Source organism: Varroa destructor, unplaced genomic scaffold (genome assembly GCF_002443255.2).
Source record: "Varroa destructor unplaced genomic scaffold, Vdes_3.0 BEIS01000002.1, whole genome shotgun sequence".
NCBI lineage: Eukaryota > Metazoa > Arthropoda > Arachnida > Mesostigmata > Varroidae > Varroa > Varroa destructor.
Window position 1 is genome coordinate 45533072 of NW_019211455.1, and position 9899 is coordinate 45542970.

Genomic DNA, 9899 nt, shown 5'->3' on the forward strand with positions numbered 1-9899 from the left:
TATATATATGTATAGGGTGGACAGAAGTTTCATTACACCAAATAGGAGCAACTTGAATGCTACCGGTGTGAATTTTTGTTTAAGCGCGACCTGTTGCCTTTGGCCTGTTTCTTAAGCCAATGTATATATTAGGACATGCACATATTCTGATGAACATTGTTCAGTATACAGCTCTGCACTAATAGATAACGGGTAATGGGTTCGTAAGATCGCAGAATATTCGAACAGTTTTGCTTGCAGAAGCCTAATTATTTCGAGGTTTATGCTAGGTATCGCTGTCAGGCGGATGGGTCTCAGTGCGAAACAAATGACGTTTACGCCCTGAAAGCGTACTACGAGCCTACCCGTGGTAGTTGGTGACAAGATACTCAAGTGGTCTATAAATATGATTAATTTCAGGCCAGTAAGTGTAGTGCAGTCCAGAAATAATGGATATGGAAGAAATGGAATATTTGCAAACAATGCTTCCTGCCAGTACTTTTTTATTGCAAGACTGAGATTCAACTTTGTTCATACATTAAGCTAGATCTTCAATGTAAACCGAAAACACTACTTAATTCAACATTAGGACATTGGAGGAAGAGACCTCCTCGGGGCGAGGGATCCCCAACTATCTCTCATTTCGAGCCCACGTTTGTCTAACTCATTGGGACAGGTGGTGGTAAATTTGAGTGCGTATTTTCCCGGCTAAATGACGATTTGTCGAAAGTACAAATAGACCGAAAATGGTCCGAGCGGAATATGATATAGTCTGTATGTTTGCGTACAAACAAGAGATTACACAATAAAAGTAACTGATATAGTTCCAAACCATTAAATCTCGATGAGTCCAATAAACAGGGCCAACGAATAGGCTGAGTCCAAAGGTGACGCATAAACGTGCAACGTGAAATCGTTGATGGATATGGATTAGAATCGTGCAGACGCATTATTATATAAGATGGCGTTGACCAGCTTAGTCGTCGTCCTATGGGCACTTGTTAATACATTATCATTGATTCCACTTTTTCTTTGTTCTTGATATGACACTGTGTCCGAAAACGCCTTTGCTGTCTAGTTAAGCACATCTCGTTATTTAGTGGCGTCTGTCATGTTATGTATATAATTAGTGGGGCCTAAAGCACCGTTTTGACCCGAAACGGAGAATATTTGCATATTGTGCTATTTTCAGAAGATCAAATATAAACAACATCAGAACAGATACTGAGCAAACGAGCAACGTGACCGCATTGAAAAACCTAGTGAGATCTACAGCCACAAAGTTCTGAGCCTTTTATATTATTTTATTCAGTTGAACTACAGTGCTCAGCTATAATTTACCACCGCTGTTGTTCTGACTTAGGAAAATCCTGTTGTCCATAGTTAACTGTTACTGTTTAATTAAAATTTTTTAATCGAAATAAAAGTATTTGGGATGCCCGTTTCTGTGTGTTAGTTAGTGATCTATAACGCATTTTCATGGTTAGACTATAATTTTCGAAAATTTAGTACTTAGCTTAATTTCGAAAATTAGTTGGTCAATCATCAGCGACGTACCACATGAATTGACTAACAGTTTGATACAGTCGGCGTTGTATTTAGTGGGGTAACAATCAAATAAAATTCATAACTAATTATGATAATTAATTAAATGTTCTAATTCAGTAATTTCCCTGACCCACAGTACACGTATGGTGTATAGCCGTAATGTCAAAGAAATTTATCAAAAGACAGTTAGTTGTCCTGTCCCTACGACGTAAATTTAATGATACATTAACTGTGTTTTTAATTATAAGATACATAAACTTAACTATAAAGCATGTCTTTCCGAATTTCGGAAAAAAACAAGACCTGGGAAAATTAACATTCGGTATAAAGTGTATGCAATTGACTTTATGGAAAACGATCGTACCAGTGAATTCAGGGCGTGAGATCTTTAGTATTATAGCGACTATCAATGGACGTGCAGCGAAATAATGCTGTGGTCTTCATGGGCGTGAGCTTCAAAACGGCGCATATTTTCAGCTCTGGAAGAAAAATGTAGGGCTCTGAAGACACTATACATGTTCATGTACCTCACGATTGTGACACTTCGCAGCATTAAAATAGACATAGAATAAAAACGGGGCTTTTAGGTACGATTTTAATATAGAGGTATCAACACTCCGATGGTTTTCCCATCGTTTCTTACCCAAACTCTCCTCTCCGTTTATATTGTTTATCTCAACCGACAATTCGGGTTTCGAGACACAACAAACTGGACTTGCGGCTCCCTCCTACGGACTTCTTTTATCGGCAGTCCCATTTCGGCAGATGCTGAGCGTCCCTCTGATCGTTTCCTGATGAAATAGATGTGATACTTCTTTTTCAGAGCACAACGACACATTTCGCATTGCATATTGCCTTCGACATTTTCGCATGCCGAGTTCTCATGAGAGCCACTCTGCTAGTGTTGACAAACTGTAACAGGAGCACTTTTATATTTTACAGACAGTGCTTGTTGTGCGCCTAGCTAGGCACAGCATGGCCTGTTTCGGCTTTAGAAGTCAGCCTTTATCGTGTCAAGGCCTATTTTGGATTCGTCATTAGCTTGTTTCTGTGTGTCTGCTCCGTATCTGAGTACGTTCTTTTTTAATCCTACAATACACTAATCATAACTTTCGCCGAACTTCATCACTTACGAGAACTAATTACTCGAAAACCGACGCACCATCCTATTAATTAACGTTGTCGAACAGTGAGCTCCATTGGACGCTTTTTGCTGACTAAAGCTATGCCCGGCTTTAAATGCTCAGTCGAGAAGACGTCACGCCGAAGACGCATGCCACTCCTGCCCACAAAGTCATATTTGCTGTGCTGCTAACAGTATATTCTTATGTGAACCTAAACAATGCTGAAGCATTGTTGAGAGTACTCTATCGCAACGTTCTAAGCAATAGTAAATCTCAGACTAAATCCAAATCTCGATAGAATAACAGTGCCATCACCAACACGCTATCGACGACAAGCCCAAGTCATCACAGAAAAGTTTCATAGAGCCGGTAATTTGCAGGTATACGCCGATACAAGTACAGGCGTTCCTACTGATTTTGTCGTTTTGGTTGTGAAGTAGATAGCCACAGACAGATGCAACTCCGCGAAAGCTTCAGGTCGATGGCGGCCAGGAACGCGTTGGAGATATAAGGACCACTTCACCCAGCACTATGAAGTGCGCCGAATCACGTTTTGGGCTACTATCGAACCTCTGGCTTATTTCCATTGCGATTCCTTGATTAGTTGGACATACGGATAGCCCGTTTTGTGCGGTCCCCCTTATGTTTTTTAAGACACCCATTGAAAGTAAGAATACTTGTTAAAGTCGTTGTCATCGACAAAAAGACTATTTGTTCATAGTGAGGGATGGCATTTTACCGAAGACTCAATCACAGATGAGTTCATCGGTATTATTTTTCTAGTTCACTTAATTAACTAGCTTTATTAACGTCTACATTGTTCTAATTAGCTTCTTGGGCATAGTAAGTTAAATTTTAGGTATGATAACGAGACGTTGTATATGATAGTTCCAAAATATTTCTCATCCATTTTGATGGAAAGCAGTCTAATTATAAAAGTATTGAATAGAATGATAAGAATAGAATGTGTGATGAGTTCATATTTAAGCACTTCACACGTTGTCCCTATGATGGCTTGCAAAACTTCATTGAGTGACCTTTTTTGGAACAAATTTTACCTGTGTGAGAAATCGTTATCGCTGGCAGAAAAAATGTCGATCGATACGTGTAAATGCAGTATGGTTACCCTAGTTCTTTGATTTGATGATTTGACGTCCAGTCAACTACGACGAGGAAATATCCAACGACTCACAGAGACTTCGTATTTGAAATGACAGCTCCAATGCCGCGGCTGTTTGGCCTTAAGCTTTTCGAAAGCATCTCTCGGCATACGTTTCTCGAATACATTACGTGTAGCTGACTTTGTGGATCACACCCATGCCCAACAAAGGACCTTGTAGGCACGAAAAACTCTATCGTTTCATCTATTGCTATATCTATCTGTTGCTAGATGTTAACAAAGCATCAGACTCCATAAAATGCAGCACATCTTACTCGGTAAATAGTACCATGTAGTACCGTGTATGATACCTTATTTCCTTTTAAAACCCAACCCAAAAAAGTAACTTGGGAATATTTTTTGGCTAGTCGAACTATTCGAAGTGGCTTCCGCTTAGAGCCGAACTCGTTATGCGGGACAATTCTCTCAAGTGATAAACTTCCGCAAAACAAATCGCTATTCTATGCACTAAAGACGATGATTAGACCCAGTCGACCCACACTTGTCATGTACGCGAGCCATTTTTTTTCTCTTCGCTGAGCCTCTTACTGTAGAAACTCCACAGTCAGCAACCTATATACGGATAGGTATTCATCGCACAAGTATTCATCTCGGCACGATGCGGATTCGGTGTTGGTGCTTGAACGAATCACTGTCTAGCATCGCAAACGGTGAATGAAGATGGAAGTGGATTCTAGTGTGGCTGGCTTGTTTTCTCGATAGTGAAACTGCGAATCCGTTGATCCACGAAAAGCTACGCTACCTGGGGATTAGGAGGCGGACTGATCTAGTTTCTTACAGACGGGGTTTGATGTGACGAAGCTACACGGCAGCTAGCACCAGCATGGCCGACATCAATGAGACAGTCCCAACCGATGGGATATCTTCACGGATAAAACGCAGCGGCACGAACCCTTTCGTAGAGAAAAGCTTTGCCAGAACGGATTTAGATTCAGGTTGGATCCTAAGGGCTGTCGCATCTCGGATCCCTAACACTAAAAAATTAGGCTGGGGGACAACCCAAACAACGGTACGAATCACATGTGAACGGATTCGGAGCCAGTGGAATAGTAGTGGCATTCGGGGAGCGTTGATGCGATAAAAGTGGCGGCAGGTCGCGCTCTTCTTTGTTGTGAAAATTACCAAGAAGAATACAGCCAAAAAGGGGAAACACAATTTTAACTGTCACTAATAGTTCTGATGATTGTGATGATTTTGATGAAGGATTTTAAATTAAATAAAACCTATCCACTCAGCATAGAACGACGGTGATCCAATCCTGCCCACGAACCGTTGGAGTGCTTTGCAGCTTCTTCTGACGCATTCGTTACCGCTACTTCCCGGCAATTTTCACCTGTCCCTGTCTAGGAAAAACCCCCACAAATGCACGTGCTCATCCTAGCTCATCAAATCAGACCTTTTCTAAAGTTTCCTCTCTTTAGCCCAACTCATGGCCTCGAACACGCGCGATCTCCGCGAATCTTCATGTCCAAGGATCTGATGGGCGCCTGATGTATGGGTTTCCGAAGTTTTCCTCTAGGGGTCTTTTTCAAACGGGTCGGAAATGTTGATTTTGCCCCCTAGTTCTCCTTTCATCCATGGGGCAATGATATGCTGCGCGAGCTATGGATACGGCGAAAACTGCGAAGCCGGATTAGTTGTATACCTACTTTTATGTGTGCAAGTCTGGAAAAGAAAATGCTTTATTTTTTCTTGTTCGTGATGTCGCTTGGTTACGCATCCGATTGTCACTCTAAGACACATGTGAAGGTCGACGAGCACTCGGGCTCCCGCTGATGTTACCTGGCTTATAAAAATTTTCCATTACTGATTTTTTAGTATGCCTATTGCCAGATATAGCTGATACGCACGAAGTATCGAAAGCCTGCCAGCTCAGCGAAGGGGTTTGGTCGAGGTGCATCCCGACTTTACCTACCAAAATTAGCTAATGAGACAACGTGTTTGTGAAATATCCAGTATACTTGAATCTAAGGCAGGTGTCAGCGTCCTGCCTGGTGGTACAGATATGGTAAGAAGCTGATTTTGTGAAATGTTGGCATGCGTCTGTGTCTTTAGCTGACAATTTTAGAGGGCTTTGACGGTCGTCTTGCGATTTTTACCCCCAAGTTGGGCTAAATTGCCAAACTAAATGAGTTTTTCTACATTTTAGTTCTGTTTCTTCTTAGTAATGTAATACACCTTAGGTACTAACTTGTATCGTTGATACGTATATGTATACAGAGCTTTTAAGCTCTAGAACCTTGGCTGAATAGAATCAGTCGCATGCCTTTATAAACGTCCTACAATTTGGTAGCAACAGGAGATAGAATAGAACATTTTAAGTAATACACACGATATAGATTAGAGGTACACTTTGCCGGGTAGGGACGATTTGCCTTCGGACGATTTAGGGAGGACTCGACAAGTAGTTTGTATTTTGTATGGCTGTGTCCAAATAGCTCAAGATGATGAGGAAAGAAGGTACAAAATAGTTCCCGGTTTAAGTGCGCTAAATTCGATCGGGATAGTCCATCTAACACGCTTTCCCTTTTAAAGCATATTTGCAAGAAAAAACATTCGAGTCCTGACACAATTCGTCTGCTTTGACAAAGAAACTAGTTATTGAAGACACTATGCTGTTTGCAATATACGCTAGATCTGACGTTGAGTTTTACCAAAAATCTCTGCTAAGAAAAAGGTATAATATATTATACTGATAATTAATTAATTGACCTATGGTAAAAGTTGGTATCTTTGTTGCTTTCATTATGATCATAATTATCCAAGCAGTGGTATAGTTTATCTAGCAACTAACAAACACGTTGAACTATCAATTGTAGTTAACTATAAAAATGGCCTACCTATTTGGTGTTATTTGTAAAAAAGTCATACCACCAATGACAGGTCAACGGGTATCTCATCTCTCGAATTATATCATATTATTCAAACAACAAATAATCGTGGCATAAACACTGTTCCACGGTAGTCCAGCTCATAACCAGATTCTCAATTGTTTGCCCTCTACGTACTAAAGCACAGATCATAATACCTAGAAATTTTTTTACCGAGCAAGGCATGTTTGTAGATACACTGATGTAACAACTTTTAAATGTTCTGTAGCTAGAAAGTCCTCGTCCATCACTTTGAGACGAAATGAAGATCTACTTAAGAGGGATTTATCAAACTTTGATCATTCTCTAAAACTTGAACGACGATAAAAATTCATCTAGATAAGCAAACGATTTGCAATGATAAGCTAGCATTTTTTTGGCGATGCATCCTTCGTTGCATGGCGTTTCGATGGCGAAAGTTCGTTGGGGAAGAGGCACAACATTTCTTCTAAACAGCACTCGAATAAATTTCGAAAATGCAGACGAAGTAAGCCTTGTGGTACGAGGTAACGACAGCACAATTGGGTTACCATTGTTGTATCGTAGGTTGGTATTTAGCATCGTACTTAAGGAGGCGATCGACTAATGATGAGTGTTCAGTATCTGATTACTGTAACGTTAGTCTCAATTAAAGCTATCAGTAATCTACATATCCGTACTAGTTCTCATCTAATCTAGGGCATAGCTTTCACTAATGCGTACGGTCAGGATAATCAAATTGCGATTCCGTTAGCAATTCAATTCATTTGTGATGTACTTCCTAGGGATGGCGTCAGGTATTTTAACATCAATTTGTAGAAAGCACACATACATACCTTTCCAAAAATGGGTTACGATACGAAAGATCTTAAAATACTGATCAGGAACTGATATCAGGTAAGGCGGGTAGAATAATATTACAGTTGCAATAAAAATTTCAGTGAGGCGCGAAATTTAAATCCGAAACGCCTCTGCAATATGTTCCATTGTGGTGCATCACTTTAACGCGCAGACTATTTACTGATTAAACAATACGGACTCTATTTAGAATCAGAACACAAGAAAATTCAACATACAACAAATAGTGTCTTTTGATCTAATCGAACGTTTCCTCTATCTTATCACTATCAAAAGGGTACATCTGATTTGAAGATGTATTTGATGGTTTCTTTTCTTGATTTCCATTGTACTGTTCAAATTGCCGACCTTATGGAACCCATTCGTACACGGATCGTAGGAACACGATAATTTCATAAAATATGCACTTAAACTTACTATACGTTTTCGTCGTCGATCAGGACTTGACTATTAGTAATGCATGATATCTTTCGAAGGTAATATTACCTGGGTGACTCTATTTCGGGATCGATACTGTATGGTAATAGAAATAGCTAGCTCATTTTCAGAAAATCACGGGGAGTCAGTTACCAGTGAAGTTTCGTAGAATTAAGTTTATTCCCGATCAGCAAGACTGATTCAGCTTGTGGGCGATTGAAAATCCTGATGCCCAACTCTTATTAGTTTTCGAGACTAATGATTATACAGTTGAGAGTCGATCGTAGGAAAACCCATAAGTCTCTATTAATGAATAATAGTTACATTCACCCGCTTATTCCTAGAGTTATCATGCCGATCCGTTTAGAAATTCAGATGAAAGTTGTTGGTCTACTGACCATTGGGTTGTCCGACATACGAACGGGTCAATGTCTAAAGCGTACCTACCTACAGCAGTTGTTAGTTTATAACTTAGATTTTGCATTATTATTATTATTATCAGTTAGAGTAAGCTTTGATTTACTAGCTCATCCCTACTACACATCCCCCATACTAGATCACCCCAGGGGCTGTTTCAGGACCGTAATTATATTAGGTATGTGTGCTGGAAGTGTGTCCACTAAAATGTCACATGGCAGTTGTACATTGGAGTTTTTTTTCATATAGATCTTACACTTTTATCTGGAACGTACGTACGGCGCCATGGTTTAACTAGAAGGATCCTTACAATCAATTTGTAATCCTTTTCGTAAATCTACGCTCTTTCATTTACATACAGAATGTTCTAAAAATGTAGAGTGTACCATTCCGGCCAATATTCTACCGACCACGGTTATTGATTCATAAACTTCAATAAACTTTTGTTGGGTGTTGCTCAATCACGGCTTTTAGCCTTCCAGTTTCGTCGATTTTCTGGCATAGAGCTTTATCTTTAAAGTTTTCCACAGAAAAAAAAGTTTACTGGTGTCAGGTCCAGGGAACGGGCAGGGTATTTCATAGGACACCTTCGTCCAATCAGTTTGTTCCTCCTGTTGGTAGTAGAATTCGCGATTTTGACAAAGGTCCTTCCAAATGCGTAGCAAAACAGATTCTTGCAGTAAATTGGCACCAGTCACATGTATGTTAGAAATAAATGGTTCAATTATTCCTTGGTATGACAGAATCTTCTCTCTGCCTCCGAGCGACATTGTCGTTGTGCTTGTACCACATTTTCATACCTCCAACAACATTTGAAAATGTTGCGTCAGTCGTGATCCACGTAATATTTTTAACTAATCACACTGGGAAAAGAGGGAACAAGCGCGGAGTTTGAAGTTTGAAGCAGCCTCGATGGATTTCGTAAAGTCTAATTGCATAATATAGTTCGCAGGCTGCGGGGCACCGGTGCAACACGGTAGGACGTTTTCTCCTATGTGTAATATGTGTAAGACTCTTCATTATGTATCAATTCCAATTGTCCTTATTCGACAGCATAATGCGTCTCTATCTTCGACCCATTCGCCTGTGTACGCATAGCGGATCATCGAGCCTATTAGATAGATTATTAGTATAGCACTTTCATCATATTCGATTGCACACCCGGTTTGTCGGATTGATGACTTAGTGTTATGGCTTTTTGATCGGACTGAGGTTGTGCATTGCTTATGTCTTCTATCTAATTCCTGACCATCCGCTATAATGTCGAGATCCTCATTTATCTCTTCTCATGTCCGCTCCTAACTGTCCCCTGATGAAGCAATTTATCAACAATTAAGAATCAATATAGTCAACAAGTAACCTCAGCTGACTTCATCTCCTAATAGAGGAGCGATTTCTCCTTACAAACATTCGCCCGAATAATTGATTTTGGCCGAAGTGATCAGGTCAAACTAGTACCGCGAGTCTCAATCGAATAGCCGCTTATATTCTGTGGTACCTAGCTAGACGATGTGAAACGGTGGCGAC